We start from the raw sequence: 20674 nt of genomic DNA on the forward strand, positions 1-20674 counted from the left end.
ACAAACTCTCTTCATTGAAGGCAGAACCAAAACATTTGTTTAAACACCAGAAAGCCAAATCCCAACACCAGAACTCTATACACATTATCAATGGAGGGGGCACTGCCATGCCCAAGCCTTCCCTCTGTTAGGGCCTTCCCACAAATGAACACCCTCAAGCAAGGCTCTCACTCACTCTAGCTGCTGCTGCTGCTGCTTCTCTCTCTCTCTCTCTCTCTTTCTCTCTCTCTCTCCCCACTCCCTTTCTCCTTCTCTCTCTCTATCTCTGTCTCTCTCTCTCCCAGCTCTGACTTACTTCCTCTCAGCTGTGCTCTAACCTTCCTATTCCACCCCTTCCTGCTCCACCCATTTAGCAAGCTCCTCCCACCACAGGCTTATGTGACTCAGGCCTCCATGTGACTCAGACAGGTCACATAGGCCTACTAATGGATGGGAAGATCTTCAAATTATATTAACAATACACCCAGTGTCTGGCATATAGTAATAAATGCTTCTTGACTGACTGATTGACTGTATGTCCTAGGAAAAATGTTAAAAATAGTGAAGCTGCTCCTGCCATTTGGGGAAGAAGAACAAGAAGCAAGGATCCTAGAGTTGAAACAATAACAACAATGAATCTTTGAATAATTAAGGCCTCACTGTACCTCCAACAAGACAGCTAGGTAGCACAGTAGATAGGATGCCAGACCTGAAGTCAGGAAGACTCATCTTCCTGAGTTCTAATCTGGCCTCAGACTCTTACTAGTTGTATGACCCTGGGCAAGTAACTTACCCTTATTTGCTTTGGTTCCTCATCTGTAAAATGAGCTGGAGAAATGGTATCTAGTATCTTTGCCAAGAAAACTCCAAATGGGGTCATGAAGAGTTGGTGCAACTGGAAAATGACTGAACAACAGCAATAACCACAACAGTATCTCCAACAGCTAATTAAGTATATTTCTGACATTTAATTTAGGGAATTTACTGAGTTTAGAGGAATGTATAAATTAAAACTGATTTGCTTGCAAATATATTTTGAACGTCATTTTAAAAGTCTAGAAACCCCATAAGTACTACCAAAATGCTATTTAAGATTTCATTAGCTAAAGTAATATTTGCAGTAATTCATAAGAAAATTATCTTCATTTACTGATGAAGCAGTGATTGACCTAATATGTTGTGGAATAGAATTTTTATTGGACAATGAAATTTCCACAGCCAAATATAAGAGAAAATGATGTGGTTGTTTGGAGAATTGTATGTATTAGGGGCATCTAGGTGGTGCAGTGGATAGAGCACTGGCCCTGGAGTCAGGAGGATATGAGTTCAAATCCAGCCACAGAGACTTGACACTTAATATCTGTATGACCCTTGGCAAGTCACTTAATCCTGAATGCCATGAAAAAAGGAAAGAAAAATGTATGTATTTCTGCTCAGTTGGGAGAGGGCTTGGAATAGATTTTGCTGCAAGAACTTAGAAATTACGGGGGGAAAAAAAGACGTTTAATAGAAGAAATGCCTGTTGATTAGTCGCTACAATTTATTTAATCTTCTTAAAAAGTGGTGACAAAATTTGTTAGCAGGTAGTTTTATGCTAGTATCTGAATGCTTGTTCTTGTTCTTGTTTTTTTTTTTTTTTGCATTCATCTGGGGCAATCAGCCATCTAATAAGCATTTATTTAGCACCTACTATCTTCCAGGTACTGTCCAAGGTGCTGAGTATACAAAGATAAAAGTTGAACAGTCTCAACTCTTGCAGAATTTACATTCTAGGTGAGGGGAGGCCATTTGCACATATTTAGATATATACAAAATAAATGCCAAAAAAGATAGAAGGCAATTTTGAAGAAAAGGCACTAGCAGTTATAGACATTAGGAAGTGCTTAATGTAGAAGATGGTATTTGAGCTTAGGTATCTAAAAAGTGGAGGTGAGGCAGGAGTGAATTCTAGAGATGGATGAATGGCAATGCAAAGGTGCAGAGATGGGCAGTGGAGTGTTATATGTGACAAAGAGTATGAAAGCCAGTTTGGCTGAACCACAGTGTATGTGAAGGAGACTTATGTATAAAATGATTCAAAAGGTAGATTGGGAGAATGTTGTGAAGGCAGTTACATACCAAAGAGAAGAATTTTCATTTAATCTTACATGTTAAAGTGAACTATAAGGGTTTGTTGGAGAATTTGCATAATCAGATATATGCTTTGGGAAAATCGCTTTGGCAGCTGTATGGAAGATGGATCATAGTAGAGATGAATCTGAGTCAGAGATAACAATTAGGAGGTCATTGCCATAGTCAAGATGAAAGGTGATAAAGGTTTGAATTAGAATAATGGCTTTATAAGTGAAGAAATGGGGACAGAATTGAGAGACATAGAGGTAGAAATTGCAAACTTTGCCAGTTTTGGGATTGGGGTGAGGGAGAATAAGGATTCAATGATGACTCTGAGGTTGTCATCCTGGATGACTGGAAGGATGGTGGTGATCTTAAATACAATTTAAAAAGTCTAGAAGGTTAGGTTTGAGGGAAGGGAAGGGGAAGATAATAAATTATTTTTGGACATCTAAGTTTCGCATCTACTGGACAAATATTTGGAAATGTCCCATAGACCATTGCTGATCTTCAGTTGGGAGAGTAGTCCTGGAATTTTATATCTGGGAATCATCAGAATAAGGATGATAATTAAACACATGTGAGCTAGTGAGATAATCAAAAGAGAATGTAAGAAAGAAGAACAAGAACAGAATGTTATTGTATATTTACATTTAGGAGGTCAGATATAGATGATGATTTAGCAGACATCTGAGAAAGAGAAGTTGAACATGTAAGAAGAGAAACAAGAAACAGTATTGTCAAGGAAACCAAAAGAGGAGAGCATCCAGGAAGAGAGAATATGTACCGTTGTTCTGCCTTCAACTTGAATCAGTTGAGGCATTTTTACTATTATTCTGTTAAATTAAAATTTTAGTGTTTGCCATTATTGTAAAGAAAGTTCAGAAGCAGCTTTTCTGTGCAGACAAATACTAATTGAAAATATGTACAAAGTAGAGAAACATCCAATTATGTTATGACCATGTAATAAAATTGTTTGAAGTTTAAAAAAAATGCATCAGATGCTTTAAAGACATGAAGAAGTATGAGGAGTGAGGCAAGCTCATATCTGGTAGCTGACAAATCATTGGTAACTTTAGAGAGAACAGTTTCAGTTGAGTGATGAGGTTTTAATTGAGATTAAAAAGGACTGAGAAGTAGGAGAGAGAAGCGGAAGTAGAGGCAACAATTATGGATTGGTTTTCCTATGAGTTTACTTGAGAAAGGGGTCAATAACATAGGATGCTGCCTTGAGGGGATTATAGGGACTAATGATGAAGGGGACTTAAGGGTATTTTATGTAACAGAGGTGAACAAGAATACAAAGAGAGAAGGGTGCAGGGGTGATAGTAGGAAGAATCTTCTTAAGGAAATGGGGAGGAGATTAGATCAAGGATATATGTAGTGGGTGTGGCATTGGTGAAGAAAAGGGCCACCATATTGTCAGAGACTGGAGTAAAGGAGAAGAGAATTGGCAATGATATGAACGAGTTGTGGAATGTAGTAGAGAAGAAGGAACTTTCATTGAATGGTCTCTATATTTAAGGAAAGTATAGGAAGTCCCTATTTAAGAGGGGCCGGGGCTAGGAGTAGAGCAGGATGATTGAGAAGAGGTTTGTAACAATTACTGTGGGGAGACTCAAACCTGGGGTTTTGGCCTTTTTGTTTGTGCTTTTCCATTCTAGGTACCATGAAGAGGATTCTCCTGGTTTGGGAGTATGATCCATGTTGATCTGAGAATCCAGGGTGGGTATTGTAGCCAGCCCAGCACGTATGCCCTGAAAGGCAAGGGTCTAGGGACACTAGGTCAGCTGCATTTTTGACTGAAACTTAGTGAGACTAATGCCATGTAGGTATTGAGCTAAATTGTGAACTTAATCACTTTCCCTTCCCCATAGACAATGACAACTACTATACTACTACTACTACTACTACTACTACCACTACCACTACTACCACTATTACTTCCACCACTACTACTACCACTGTCACTACTACTACTACCACTCATACTACTCTGCCACCACTAACAATACTGCTACTACTACTATTACCACCACCACACTACTACCATTAACATAATTACCACCATTACTACTACTATGACTGTTGCTACTATTACCACTAGCACTACTATTACTACCTCCACAACTATTACCACTATTACTACTACCATCATTACCACCACCACTATTACTACTACTACCATTTCCACTACTATTACTACTACCACTACTGCTTCTACTATTTTCACAACGGTTACTACTACAACTATGATTACCATCACTAGTACTACTACTACCACTCCCACCACCACTACTACCAGTACTACTCCTACTATTTCCACAATTACTACCATTTCTACCACCACCACTGCTTCTACCATTTCTACTACAACTACTACTACTACCACTAGTACTACTGCTGCTACTACTACTATCACCACTTCTACCACTACCGCTACCACTACTACAACTATTACTATCACCATTAGTATTACTATCACTAATTACTAATACCACCACTACCATCACCAAAACCACCACTACCACCACCACCACCATCACCATCACTACTGCTACTACTGCTGCTTCTGCTGCTACTTCCACTACTACTACTGCTACCATCACCACCACCACTACCATCATTTCCTTTACTATTCCTGCTTCTGCCACCACTACCTTTATCATAATTACCGGCACTTCTAACCACTGAGTTAACAAAAGACAATTCATAATTCTCAAGCTGCTTGTGAATGTAAAATCAGAGCAAAGACAACTGGATAATCTTAAATGTAGTTGTATTTGTTTGGTATATATTTTATTTTTGTTTTTTCATTTGTGTTATTTACTTTCAGTAGAATGTAAGCTCTTTGAGAACCAAGATATTCTAGGTTTTGTCTTTCAATCTTCAGCTTCTAACGCAATGTCAGGTACATTATTATATGATAAATAGGACTTAATGTTATTTTCATGAAGCTACAACATTCTAATCAATGAATTATCCTTTTCCATTCTGGGTAATATCTTTCAAACAGATTAGAACCTTCATGTCAGCAGGTCAGGACAGACTTACACAATATTGTACTCACTGTGATAAAAATTCTTTTTTTTTTTAACAGTAAACAAAGTTTAATATGGTCTCATGCTCCCTGAGGGAGGTGGTGTCTGATTTGGAAGAGTGATTGCTATATCCAAATAATCTCCTATTTAGAACTTCTGAGACTGTAGGGTCATGGAGTCATCGGTCCCCTTTCTGCCAGACATAGTACTGCCAATCTCTTTCACTCCATAACCAGGTCTCTTAAGATCTGTAAAAATGATAGCAAAATTGAAGTGTGTACCCTTCTTTTGAGCTTCTGGGTAGACCTTTTTTACTAAGCTAGTCAGTTCTTTCAAGGTTGCGTCCATCCAAGTGTAGATCTGCAGCTCGCTCAAAGGCATGATTCCTCGGGAGAACTCTTCCACTTGGTGATGTCGGCCATTATTAATGATGAAGAACCGCAGGAACAGCGGGCATGTCTTGTCCTGGTCAATGGGCTTCTCGGGTTCCTTCTTAATTTCCTCCTGAGTGATGCAGGACTCCACTGCCCATGTTCTGCCTTTGGCCTCCTAGATGCTCACTGTTGATAAAGCTTCTTACTCTCCATTTATTATTTATCTAGATTCTAATCACCACAATTGGATTGATTTGTCATAACATAATTTTACCTCTAATTTATTTTCATAATTTACTACAAATGTCCAAAAATATAGTTACAGGGAGCGGGACAGGCATAATTAAGATGGCAGAGTAAGAGATAAAAATTTTGACTTATCTCTTTCACCTCCTCTTCCACAAGGACCTAGAAAATTTGCCAAACTCAATTCTGATCAGGAAAGCCAAGAAAAAGTCACAGTGGGTCATATTTTTCCACCCCAGGGCAGCTTAGGAAGATAGACAGAGAGGTCTATGGACACTGGGGTAGGGGATGGCTAGGAGGACAGGGAACAGACCTCTCCATGGATCATACCACTTTGGTAGCACTGAAAATGTATGGGCCCCTAGACTAAGCTGTGAAAGCAGGAGAAGTAAATAAAAGACAAAAAGCTCAGGCCAGATCCCCTCTTCCCCAGAGGGAAGCAGATCTCAAAACTAACATGAAGTCTAAATATGGAGACACAAACTCAGAAGAAGACAATAACTTGGAAACATTTACAAGCAAAGCCTCAAAGGCAAAAAAAATGCAGATTCAAACAAACATTCCTAGAAGAGTTAAAGAAAAATTTTTAAAAAAGAGAGAGCAAGAAAAAAGGATTTTAAAAGTCATATAAGCTATGGAGGAAAAATTGGGAAAAGAAATGATAGTAATGGAGGAAAATTATGAAAAGTGAATTAAAACTTGGCAAAAGAGGCACAAAAATACTGAAGAAAACAACTGCCTAAAAATCAGAATTCTCCAAATGATCAAAGAAGAACCAAAAAACAGTATTGAAAATAATTTCTTAAAAATCAGAATTGGCCAAATGGGCAAGAAAGGTACAAAACTTCACTGAGCAATGTATAATTACTTTAATTCAGGCACTTTACTACCTGGGGGGAAAAGTTAACCACAGTCTCTCCAGGTCTTCACCACAGTTTCCTTATTCACTACAGTCCTGGCTGTTATTGTGGGAGTGTGGAGAGTTAACACATTGCTCCCCAGTCCCACCAGTGTCCTGACCCACAAAACTCCTACTCATAAAGGTCCGGTGGCTGCCTGCCTATTGCTTCTAGGAAATAATACAAACTCCTCTATTTGGCATTCAAAGCCCTTCACAATTGGTTCCAACTTGCCTTTCCAGGCTTATTATATATTAATTCTCTTCACTCACTGGTTGGGTCATCCAAACTGGCCTAGTTACTGTTCACACACAGCATAACATTTCCTGTCTCTGTGACTTTGTACAGATGATCCCAGATGACTAGTGCACTCTCTTCTGACCTCTGCCTCTTAGAATCCTTAGCTTTTTTCAAAACTCAGTGCCAGTGTCACTTCTCATGGAAGGTCTTTCCTAAGTTTTGGAACTCTTTGTCTCCCCTTCTCCCTCTCCCTAAACTCTATTGTATTTGACATATAGATTTATTTTTTTCTTGCTTGTATGTGTACAGGTTGTTTCCCCTGAATGAATGCAAACTCCTAGCATGCAAAGACTGTTTTGTTTATACTTTGTATCACTAACACCTAACACAATGCTTGGCACATATCAGGCATTTAATCATTTTTGACTTCTATATGTATAGTACTGTACGATATAGTAATTTGTATAAATGATGCATAGTTATTTATATTATCTCAAGATTTTAAGGGTATTTGCAACTGCACTGTAGGATGAATAGTGAAAGAAACTGGACATGTTTAGCCTAGATATGAGAACATAGTAAAGACATGATCATCGTTTTCAAGTTCCTGGGGGGCCATCATCTATTTGAAAAGTTACTTTTATTCTTTGTAGCTCTGGTCTAGAATACAGGTCTAGGAAAAGGGGGTAAATTTACAAAGAGGCTGATTTTGGCCTAAAACCTGAAGTTTCTCATTAAAGCTGCCCAACATTGAGATGGGATGCCTTTTGGCATAATGAATCACTAAGAACATTCAAAAAGATCTTGGATAACCACTTTCTAGACATGTTGGCTGTCAGGAAATCCTTTACAGGGACAGGAATGAATCATTCAATCAATAAGTGTTTATTAAGTATATACAATGTGCCAGGAATTAGGGCAAGATAAAAGGGAAATTATTGCTACCCTCAAAGAAATTGCGTTCTGATGGGGGAGACAGCATGAAATAATCATAGTGGCGAGGGAGCAGGGGTTTCTAATAGCTAGAGAGAAAAGTCTTCGTGTGGGAACTGGACTTAACTTCATGTGATTCTCTGGGGTCTCCTCAATCAATGAGTCAAAGAATACACTTTCCTTGATAGGATCTGTAATTAACAAGGTGAGTTTACACTCTTTCTCCCCTATTAGATGCTGTAGTACATCCTTCAACCTCATATTTTCTCCCAGACTCCCTAGTACCTGCACTAAGAAAAAGAATATCTTTAAGGAAGCACATGAGGAAGTATCCAGGTGCAATAGGAATTGGAAGAACTCTAGTGAGATGCCCCTCTATAATTTAGATGTTAATCCTTCAGGCTTGGCTTCTATCCAGTTCTTCTATTGGACACATTAAGAGTATCTAAAGTAAAATTTCAAATTAGCCCTTTTTTCTTTCTTCCTGGGGATTCTATGGAGCCATATACTTTCATACTCAATCCCAATGTGAAAAAGACCCTGTATAATTTGTTAGAAATATGCCCTGTAGTTCGCTGTATATTTTAGAGATGAGGCCTTTATCAGAGACACTGACTGTAAAAATTCTTTCCCAATTTTCTGTTTCCCTCCTAATCTTGGTTGCATTGGCTTTGTTTGTACAAAAACTTTTTTCAATTTAACGTAATTAAAATTATCCATTTTGCATTTTGTAACACTTTCTATTTCTTGTTTGGTCATAAATTCTTCCCTTCTCCATAAATCTGACAGGTAAACTATTCCTTGCCTTCCCAAATTGCTTATAGTATCAGCCTTTATACCTAAACTTTTGACTTTATTTTGGTACGCGGTGTAAGATATTGGTCTATGCCCAGTTTCTGCCATACTATTTTCCAATTTTCCCAGCAGTTTTTGTGAAATAGTGAATTCTTAAGCCAGAATCTGGACTCTTTGGGTTTATCAAAGAGTAGATTGCTATAGTCATTGACTACTGTGTCTTGTGTACCTAACCTGGGGCAAATTATTTGCTATTTTCCTTCTTTTTTGGTTTCGTTTCTTCTTTCTCGTAATTCATTCCATTGCTTATAATTCTTCTTTACAAATTGACTATGGTGTAAATAAGTTTAATTCAAAGGTATGTGTAGAACCTATACCAGATTACATTTCATCTTGGGGGGGAGGGGAAGAAAATTTGGAACTCAAAAACTTGTGGAACTGAGTGTTGTAAACTAAAAATTAAAAATAAATTAAAAAAAAGAAATGTGCCCTGTAAAAAAAAGTAAAGAGTGCACAGCAGACAACAAAATAAAACCCACAGGGAAGTAAAGAAAAGATGGACAGCTCTGAACACAATGTGCAATATTTATTATATAGGCTTTCTTGAAATGGAAATTTGTTGTTTTATATTTTGAATCCTCTCTTATGTTCTGCTGTGCACATGGCAATGTTTTTTTCTTCTTTCCTTATTTTGTATTTGTTTCAGTATTTGTTTGTTACTTTTTTCTTTTCTTATTTTGTGTTTAAGTTTAAAATGAAAAAAAAATAGGCCCTGCATAATAAAACCTCACTACTTCTTATCCTGGCCTTAAGCAAGTCACTTGATCTCTGTGAGCCTCAGTTTCCTCATTTGTAAAATGACAGTTGGATTGCACGACCTCTGAGATTCCTTCTAGCTCTAACATTTTATGCTTATGATTTTTTTTTGAACAAAGAGATACATAGTGCCAGAAATCAAATCATACAGTGCCTGTCCAAATGTTTTTTATTAAGTCAAATGTTGGACTGCTTGGTAGTAGTTTTGTTGTGTGTTTTGGACAGTTTCCTGTGTGTTACCAAGTTTTCAAATGGGGTGATATAACTTATTTAATATGTTTCTTATTCCAATTAAAAATCCAAACAAATGCTTATATGCCTTTACCTAAGCTTAACTTTCTACTTGCTTAAGCTCAAACATATTTTTCATGTTATAAAATATTCAGTCCCGCTCACCTCAGCTTGGCAAGGGGTGGCATTTTTTATTCTGTTAGAATTATAGTAATTTGTTGGTTTAATCTTCAGTATTTTAAACAAAAAAAAACCTGTGTCTCAAGTTTAGTCTTTCACCTTTTCACAATTCTTCAATATCATGCCTTCCTTACAGGTCCAAATTGCTTTCCTGGAATTCCTGCTACTTAGATCTTCTCCTTGGCAGAAATTCTCCATGGTGGCAAAAGCTGAAGAAGTAGTGTTTCTTCACTTTATAGCACCAGACTCTGCTTACTTATAACAAATTCTATGGGAAAAGCGAATTATAGGGATGTGAAATTATCCTGTGGATTGAGGATAAATTGTTTAGACCCTCCCCAAATCTATTTTTCCCTCAACAATAGGGATTTAGTGCATTGGGGATTTTTTTCCTCTAAAGTACTCAGGTAGTAGACAATTCTGTGATCATCTAGCCATGTGCCTTGTCAAAGTCAACATTACTTACTTCTGGAAAGGACATGCCACTTGAGTCAATTGCCTTATTATTGTGTCTCTTCTCCTTTCTTAAACAAAACACCTTTCCCTTAACTCCTCCTATTAGAATACAACAACAACCTGGACAGTATGCCAGCACCATGCCAAGAAAATGAATGGCTTCCATTTGAATTGTCTCAGGAAGATTCTAAAGATCACCTGGCAGGATAAGGTACCAGACACTGATGTCCTTTCTTAAACTAAACTGCCAAGCATTTGAACTCTATTGCAGAGAGTTTAACTCCAATAGGCTGGCCACATTGTTCAAATGCCAGATGTACGCTTGCCTAAAAGGCTATTTTATGGAGAAATCACAGAAGGCAAGTGCTTACATGGTGGTTAGAAGACAGGATAGAAGGGCACTCTCAAGGTCTCTCTGAAGAACTTTGGAATTGATTGTGTGACATGGGAGATGCTGGCATATGGCCTCCAAGCATGGCATGCCCTCATCAAAGAAGACACTGTGCTCTATGAGCAAGGCAGAATTGAAGTAGCTCAAAAGAAACGTGAGATGTGCAGATTTGGAGAATTCACCCCAAATGTTCACACAGACTATTTGTGCCCAGCCTGTGGGACAGCATTCTGAGCTCATATTGGTCTGATTAGCAACAGTCAGACACACTGTCACTTGACAGTGACTCTAACATAAATGATGTCATTTTGGTCCTCTTCAAGAATGAAGGACAACAACCAACCAACTGTATTAAAATGTAAGCTTCTTAAGACAAGCTCTGTCTTACCATTGTATTTGAGTTTCCAGCATTTAGTACTTTGAAGAAGATACTTACAAGTATTCAATGCTAAATACATGGCATTTTATTCATTTAACTTCAATCAGTTGTACTCTCTGGAACAATGATTACAAACAGCATGAGATAAACCCTCAGATCAATTTTGTGAGATAAATTCAGTGGAAGCATTGCTGTGGTAAATTAGTGGGTGTTCAGAGAGGATTACTGTCTCTGGTGTGAGGGCTTGCTGAGCCCTTTACAGGGCTGATCATAGACCTCTGGTGTCCACCTTTCACCCAACTCTCACCTGTGGCTCCAAGAAACTATAGCACGCTCAGTGGCCACACCCCAGTAAAACTGTCTTGGTAGATGGGCTAAACCAGTTTGAGGGTAACTAACAAGATTTAAACCTGTCCAAGTTAGGGGAATGTCCACTTCAAGCATGTGAAGACTTCTCTTGGCAGAATGGGTGGATGAGAACGATTTGTTCCAATGGCAATGAAAGTGACTGTAGAATGCTTAGAGCTTGGTCATACATCCAAGATGTCACTGCATCCCAGGACATTGCCAATCATTCTGACTTTTGTCTTGCCACTGGACTTCAATGACTCTGGAAGAGAGAGGGAGGCTCATAATATTGTGCAACTCCACCTTACAATGAACAAGACCTGGGAAAAGGAGCAAGGTGAGGGACACAAGGAGGGTGGAACTGACATACAGCGTGGCAGTATAGAGAAGGATCATTTTGACAGCTTCTGAATTTCATTTATTCTTCTTGCTAAACTCAGTTGTTTCTAAGACCAAAGGAACATATGCAGTTTAAATACTATCTGAATTTCAGTGCCCTAGTGCTCTCTGTCCTAATTAAGGCTCTAGCTTTATAGTAAGCCCCTCCCTCAGTGAAGAACTGTGACCATTCCTTTTTAGTCTACTCAGTCAAAGCAGTTGTTGTGCTATAGCAATTATCCACAATTTTTGTTTCTTTCTGGGATTGAAAGAGATATCTTGTGAAGTATTTCCCACCTAACTAATGCGAAATAATATGGAAAGTTGTGACTGAGAATTTCAAGTTCATAATAATCTTTTAGCATTCCCTAAAACCTTCTGATTATTCAGTCTCCTTTCCATGTCTTCTATGGGGAACTTTAATATAGGTTTTCTCTAATCTATTTCTGATAGTACCTTCTAAACTTCTTGGGACACATGTAGTTTTTACTAATTAAGGACATATGAACTCAGTTATCTTCAGCCTTGTTGTTCTGTATTCTTTGGCAAAAATGCTACTTCTTTGCTAAAAAGAAAAAAATAAAGGTTTGAACAGTCAATTTCAATGACTCTAGGGCTTCTTGGCTATTGAATGGCTCCTTGAAAGATCTTTTTTGTTATGATAAAAATAAAAAATACCATAATCAGAAACACATGGATTAAAATTTCATGTGAATGGGTATAAAAATGAAGGACAGAATGCAGGATATATGTTTTTTTCTAGGTCAAACTCAAACCACTTGAAAAATACGTAATTGGAAACTTTTTACTAAACTTCAAATGCCTTTGGGATTGCCCGTCCATACTGTTTTTATAATGTGGTTTTTAAGGACTGAACAATAGGCCATGTTTAGCACACACGAAGGACAATAATGAATGCATTAGTCGAACTTTATAGAGGTTATTTTAGTCCAAAGTCTTTTAAGTCCTGAACAACAAAATGAAGGTGCCCTTAAACAAGGGTTAACAGTAAAGCCCTTCTTTATGGAGATAAGATTCTGTATTCATTGTAGTTTCGTTAACAACCAAGAGAATAAGTGGAGAGATGACCTCAGCCCTTGGAGCAGAATGGAAATCTTTCCTAATTCACTAAGGAGCCTTAGTTCAGTAAGGAACTAAATCAAAAGAGGCTCTGTCTGCTCCACGTAGACTAAAGTTTTAGTATTTGTGATGTGAACTAGACAAGGGGAGAGCTGAGCATCCAAAGGCTTTGCTATGGGTGGAGGCTATTGCATTCCAAATGATTCCCATGATAAGGATGCCAAGTGCCAAGGGCAACGTTTTTCCCCCTCCCTCAAATCTGAAGTACACAGTGTTTAGACCTTCTGCGTCCAGAATGTTTAGTGCTTTCTCATGTTTCCCAAGGAGACATTTCCTACCACTAAACAAGAAGCAGGCATGCCTCAATTCACTTAGGTGACACAATTTATTTTCCAGCTCATTTTAAAACTTAATTCTGACAAACATGACCATAAATGGGAAGTTATAAGTCATGTTTTACTTGGGGCTTGACATGAAACAACTTTTTTTAACAAAAGAAAAAGAAACATATTCTTAGACACTGATACCCTGGAATGGCGAAGGTTGGGTTTATTGTTGCCTCTAGTAATATGACAATGTTATCTCCTTGCCAGGTGATTTTCAGACATTATTTGAAATATATGGGTTCTTCAAAAAAGAAATTCTGCCATGTATTATTTAAGTGGTCTATATCCAATTGTAGGGTATGTGGTTTCCAAAAGAGCACTTTATAATTGTGGGACAAAGGGAGGGAGCTGATGTCTCTAAGCTGGCTTCATTCACTACACTGTTGATTTAGTTGTGTTGGAAGTGTCTTCTCTTTTATCCTCTGAAGATATGGAAGGGACTTTGGCGATTTAATTACATGACACCTCAGTGAGGGAGGTCACTTTTTTGTCTTTACTTAAATATCAAGAGAAAGGACCTTATACTATTTTAAATTTCCTGACTTAGTACAGTGTTCCACATAGATACATACATACATACATATATATATATATAGAGAGAGAGATAGATATAGATATAGATACATTATATACGTGTATGTGTGTGATTGTAATTTTTACCTTACAACAAACAAACATTTTGGCTTTTTCAAATTACAGTTACATGTACTTAATGTGGAAAATGAGGAGATTAATGTGTAAAAAGGTCAAACATCACCTCAAGTTGTTTATAACATCAATGTTAAAGATAATAAATCAACCAACAACCATTGATAACATGTTCACTATATGCTAGGTAACTTGCTAGACAAAGAAACAAAAAGACAAAAGGCAAAGACAAAGGTAAAAGACAAAAATGAAACTCTCTGCCCTTAAGGGGTTCACATTATATCAGAAGTCAACATGCATGTAAATAAGCACATACATATACATATTCTACAAACAAAGAAAAACAAGGTAAATTTTGGGGGAGCAAAGCTTCATGTAGAAGGAACTTGAAGAGTTTTGACTGAGTTTCTTCATCTTAGATGCCTGAATAGTAAGTTTCTGTCTATAGCAATTATATGCATACATATCTGTATATATAGACATAGTATCTGATAGTCCATAGTCCCATGTATTTCTAATATCATGTCATAGGATTGAATGTAATGAGGCAGTGTTGTATAGTGGATAAAGAGTTGCCCTTGGAATCAGGATGACTTGAGTCCAAGTCCTTCCTCTGAAAAATATTTCGTGTGTGGTCCTGGGTTGTCCCTTAATGTTTCAGTGCCTCAAATGACTCTAAGAATACACATTGCAGAGCAGTTGCCAATCTGCATTGGCAGAGAGTTTACTCACCAGGAATTTTCTGTACCAATGAAGTTACAGATCAGAGGAAAAAGATGGTATACTAAATCCACTGCATACTTATGATTTGGAAACATATAGGTCTAAATTCCCTTCTTCCTTATCACTTTTTTTAAGAAATGGGAAGGAAAGGACATAGTTACAGTTGCGTGAAATGTAAAAATCAAGGGGTACATGTGCTAGAAGAAAGGGTATTGGATTTGCAACATGGAGATCTGGGTTCAAATCCCAGATTCAACACTGACAACTAATTGCATGGCTCCAAAGGCCTGTCTAGCTCTTTATTTATAATCTCATTATCTTGGATAAGTCTCTTAACCTCGCTAGTTCAAAGATGGAGATAATTTTACTTGTAGTATCTTTCTCACAGAGATATTGTGAAAAAAGTCTATAAAAATGTGGACTGTTTCATCATTATCACCATCATCATCATCATCATCATCATCATCATCCATGTTACAAGAGGGCCATATCTGTTCTTTGTCCTAAGACTCTTCATGGTTTATCATGAAAGCAAAAAGAATGAGAAGAAAAGCCCTACCATTAACTCTGACTCTGTCTGTTCATAATAATTTTAGGATCTATAATAATAATAATAATGATAGCCAACATTTATATAGCACTTCCTATATGCCAGACATTGTGCTAAGTGCATTATAATTATAATCTCATTTGAGATTACAAACAACCCTGTAAGGTAAGTGCTAGTACTTTCTACATTTTATAAATGAGGAAACTGAGGCAAATGGAGGTGAAGTGTTTTGCTGAAAGTCACACAGCTCCTGAGTGTCCGAGGTCACAGTTAACCTCAGTTTGTCCTCCCTCCTAGCCTGGCATACTATCCACTGCACCACCTAGCTCCCTAATGTCTCCCTGACTCACATTGGCATGATGGTAGTCCTTATATACTTGGTTATTCCTAACCCAGACTTAAAAGCCCTACCTAGAAGCAATTTCATGCCTATGCAAACAATAATTCATTGACTGTTGTTAAATTTGCATTAGTTTTAAGGAATTCAGGTACAAGTATTACTCTTTCCTTTGAAACATAACCATTAATACCTAATGGCAGCAGAGGAAAAGAGAACCCCATCTTACTTCTTCATACCTAATTTTGCTCTCTCTCTGGAGAGATTAAGGCTTGTAAACCAAGTCTCTTTTCCCATATACAGGATTCTTCTTCCCCCAGTAGAAAAGAGAAAGTGAAGTATAAGGGCAACTTTCTCTGAGTCATGCAGGAAGGAGAGCAGGAGGGCAGGAGTCTTAGCATTAGACCCCAGAGCCATGGGAATCTGATTTTAGCACAATGATCTGGCTCTGTTTTGAAACAGGAAAGATCTTTATCTCTTGATTGGAAATTGCACTGTGTGGAGAGAGAGAATTGAATAATCATAAAAGAAGCAAAATACATTACAACCCCCCTCCTTTAACCTATGAGAAATAGGGAAATACTCTATGAGGTGAAATACAGTGGAAAATAATACTTCCTTTTTTCTCTTCTGCCATTCTCAGAAGAGTGGAATGGTCAGTCACCTGGTTCCATATCATCAGTTCTAATGAGGGAGATTGTACGTATGTATGTGTGTGTATGTATATATGTACAAATATGTATGAAGATACATGCATTGCATGTATATATGTATATAATACATACTTAGTGAACATGTATATGTATATATATTGTTTGGGGGTATGTATATGTATCTGTCTACCTATCTGTTGCTCTATGTAGTGGTTATGGGTGGGAGGCTATTAGTTTTTTGGGGGTATAGAAAGGTTTAGGAAGAAGATGGTATTTGGGTTGAATCTTGAAGTGACACTTGCATTCAAGGAGGCAGAGGTGAGGAGGACCTTCATTTCAAGCATGGGGGACAGCCCAGGCAAAGGCATGGGCACAGGTAATGGACTTTCTTATGTGTGGAACAGTTAGTATAGGAGTAAAATATAAGAAGACTGAAAAGGGAGGAAGAGGCTGGGCTGTGTACAGCATTAAATACTAGAGTAATATAGTTGCTTCTCCAAGGCAATAGGGAACCACTTGGGTGTGTTTAGTATAGGAGTGACATAGTCAAATTTATTTCATTTTTGCAGCTATATGAATGATGAATGGCAGTGGGGAGTGGCTGGAACCAAGGAGAGGAAACGAGAGGCAATCATGGTATGCCATGTGTGAAGAGATGAGGGCCTGAACTAGGGTGGTAGCTCTGTGAATGAAGAAGAGGAAACATAGCAGAGATGAGAATGCAGTGACAAAATTTGAGAAGTCATTAGATTTGTAGGGTGAGGGAGAAGAAGAAATCCAGGATGGCCCAGATTTAAAAACCTAGGTGACTGGGAGGATGGTGGTCCTTGACAATGATAGGGAAGTTTGGAAGAGGGGTAAATTTGGGTGGAAAGATAATAACTTCTGTTCTGGACAGATTTTAGATGCCTCTGGGGCATCCAGGATGAAGCATCTAAAAGTCACTTGGTGATTTAGGACTTCAGCTCAGGACAGACTAGGGTGGGAAATAAAGATCTGGGACTCACATATAGATGTACATGGTCACATAGGGCTGAAAGCCCATGAAATCTCCTAGCTTATGTAGTGATTTTGATTTGTAAAAAAAAAAATTCATTACGTCTAAGTACTTCACAGGGTTGCTGTGAGGAGTACATTTGGAAACCTTAAGATGCTACACAAACACAAGCACTTATTGTTATATTATTGCTTTTGTTCCTTTCTCGCTGCAAAAGCTGAAGGAGGCTCACCTTTTAGAGGGCCCCAGAGTGACAAGGTAGTTGGATATGACAGCATTTGAGAAAACAGTGGAAGAAAATGCTAGTCCCAAGTGGCAATTCCTTTCTTAGGTGCACTCACTTCTTACCTTTGCCTCTTAGAATCCTTTGCATCTTAGAATCCTTTGCTTCTTTTAACTTCTTCCTGAGGTCTTTCTTAATCTCCTTGTCTTCTTCCCCTCCTACTCTCAGCATCCATCACTTCCAGAAATTACCTTTCATGGACTGTGTATTTATTTTGAATTTGTTTATAGGCAGGGGTATGCTGGTAAACTTTTAAACAATTTTTAAGAGATTTTAAACAAACAAAATGAACAATTTTAAACCAATTTTAATTTTACTCTCCCTTGTCCTTTCAAAAAAACCCTATACTTTTAAGTTTAATTTGCATGAAGAGCACTTTTTTCTTTCATTTTCTTAAGTATAGACAGTCAACAAAATAATAAATCATCTTGTTCTAAAATGTAAATACTCACATTAAGAATTTAATCATCAGTTCTGCCAGTCCAACAGGCTCCAACACACCCACACTTAGAGTTATGCATGTTGTTTCTCTCGAAAGGTTGTAAACTTCTTTGTGCAGGGACTGTTTTGTTTTTGTCAAGTCAACAAGTTAAAAAAAAAGTTTATTAAGGTTTGCTATATGCCAAGTTGTGTGCTAAGTGCTAGGAATATAAATACAAGAAGAAATAAAGACAGTCTCTGCCCTCAAGGAAAAGAAGACAACACATAAAAGGAAACTGAAAAGTGGTGCATGTAGGGGAGGAGAAGATATTCTCTGAGACAAAACTGAAGAGTCAAGAGGGATGCTTAGAGAGGAATGAACATATGGCTGGCCTGGGCCCTTTCCTTAAGATAGAAGTTCTCGGAGGAAGAAGCCAGCAATGGGCCACAGGCATGGATTACACTTTTAATATGAGAAGGCCAGAGTTGGACTGAATTTTCAGGGTAAGAAGACTTCTGCTGCATTCTTGTCTTTGTATTTTCATTGCCCAGCACAATGCATGATATTTTATACATATGTGTTGATTGATTAGCCCACAAGGGGAGACTGAAATAGCATTGGAGTTGGAGAATCAGAGCTGGAAGAGAACTAGATCTAAGTCATGAGATAATATGAATTTGAATCCTGGCTCTTAAATTTAGTACGGTAATATTATATTTTTTACCTGTGTACCCTTGGGCAAGTCCATTAACCTCTATGAGTTTCTGCCTCCGTCAGTAAATTGGGGATAATCCTATGTGTGTTCTCTGTCTCATAGGGTTTATGTGTGAAACATGCTTTGTCAACTTCAGAGGATGTAAAAACTACCTATCACTACTAGTATTTTCAATTAGACGTTGGAGCATGTTACGTCCACTGTTTCAGTTCACTTCAATTCAGTTCTTGAAACATAAAGGAAATAGTGACTTGAAAATGAGCCCAAATCTCTTTAAAAGTTATTTCATAACACTATTAGACACAAAGAGGCTTCAGAGTTTTTCAGGCTACAAATATAGCACTTCAGTGCCCTCAAAAATTAATTTACTTTTGTCTTTCAGTACCTCGTAAATGTTACTGTACCTCCCAAAGTGCCCAATTCTAAAGAAACATCAAAACAGATGAAACTGCTGTCAGAAGGCCCATATTCTTTACTCCATAGGAATAATTTAAGCATCTGTACATTTCTTCTTATGTTTATTAGTGTTTACCCTATTTCAACAATTTATTCTTTTGTAAATTACAATAGTATGTGTATCAAAACTTCAGTGTATATGATTTCCATAGATACAAGGGAAAAATCTACTTGATGCATATTTGAAGTCTCTGCATAATATATCAGCACCATAAGACAAGGGCTGTTTTACAGATGGACTAGACACCACCTAGATCTCAGGGGAAGCTTAATAAATGTTTAATAATAATAGTACTTGGGTGAAGTGCCAATGCATAACTGTTGATTCTGCCTAAGAAAATATTGCCAGACTGGCTTCCAAGTATAAAAAGTCTTTATTTGTTAGATTTAGCAAAATATAGAGTTGGAAAATTTAACTGTTATCACCATGGGAAATCAGTGCTGTATGTTCTCTGTTAAAAGTGCTCCACAAGGCTGCATATTTGAGTACCAGGAAGATCGGGCTTGGCAAGTGCAGCAGCTGATTTAGCATGGAAGGATTTTCCATAGTCTGGCATCACTCGCTTTCATTAACCATCTGCATTTCATCTTAAAAGATCATTAAAGACAATTTTAAAAAGACAATTAAAATAATCATAGCAAACAATCTCATTTTCTAATGTATTAAGGTTTGTTGTTTTTTTAATTAGAGATTTCAGGTCAGCTTTTAAATGGCTGTATCTCAGTTATAAAAACTTGACCAATTGAAAATATAGCACTGGAGTCAGGAAGACCTGAGTTCCAATACAACCTCTGTTACTAGCTGTGTGACCCTAGGCAAGTGATGTGCTCTGTCTTTCTCAATTCTCTCACCTGTGAAATGGGGATAATAATAGCATTTGCCTTTCTGGGTTGTTATGAGGATGAAAATAAGATGATGTTTATAAAGTCCTTTGCAAACCTTAGAGTTCTATATAAACGTGAGCTATTATAATTATTATTGTTAAGAAACATATTGCTAAAGAACATGATTTCGGGCAAGTAGAATTCACTTAGGGAAGTCAAAGCGTAGAGTGTAGGGGAAGGGTATGAAAAATGAGAAAATTTATTTCTGATTGCTTCAGAATCCATGTGGCAACCATGCAGCAGCTCTTTAGTCCCATGTGATTCCTCCCTGGAAAAACACATTCTTTCATTTCCATCATGTTTAGGCCATTGTGTTAAGTTACTCTTTTCAGACAGTTGCTCTAAGGTCTTAAACCTCACTGCAGTTGTTCTGGAAATTGGAGAACTTACTGAGGTCTTTAATAAGAGACTTTTAGGACACTATAGAATGGATTCTTTGTCAGCTCCATGCTGGACTAGATGGTCTCAGTTATTAGATTTTTCTATATTGCACTGCCATATAATTGTAAGCTACAGAATAACAATGGATAGGAGGCTAGCCTTGGAGTTAAGAAGACCGGGTTCAAATCGTGCCTCTGACACATACTGGTTGTGTGATTCAGGGTGCCATTTAATCTCTTAAGACTCCAAGATAACTCTCTAAGACTATAAGTTATAGTACAGCAGATGCCACAGGCACTGATGTGACAAAGTTCTTTAAAAGGAACTTCCTATACCATCAAAATAACAGTTCTGGTGTAAG

General features: G+C 37.6%; 1 pseudogene; it reads right to left on the reverse strand.

Annotated features, from left to right (window-relative positions):
• Window positions 1–5201: 5201 nt before the first annotated feature.
• The window catches only part of LOC118836673, a 163131-nt pseudogene continuing 147658 nt past the window's right edge, over window positions 5202–20674 (reverse strand).

The sequence above is a fragment of the Trichosurus vulpecula genome, chromosome 2, assembly GCF_011100635.1.
Source record: "Trichosurus vulpecula isolate mTriVul1 chromosome 2, mTriVul1.pri, whole genome shotgun sequence".
Lineage (NCBI taxonomy): Eukaryota > Metazoa > Chordata > Mammalia > Diprotodontia > Phalangeridae > Trichosurus > Trichosurus vulpecula.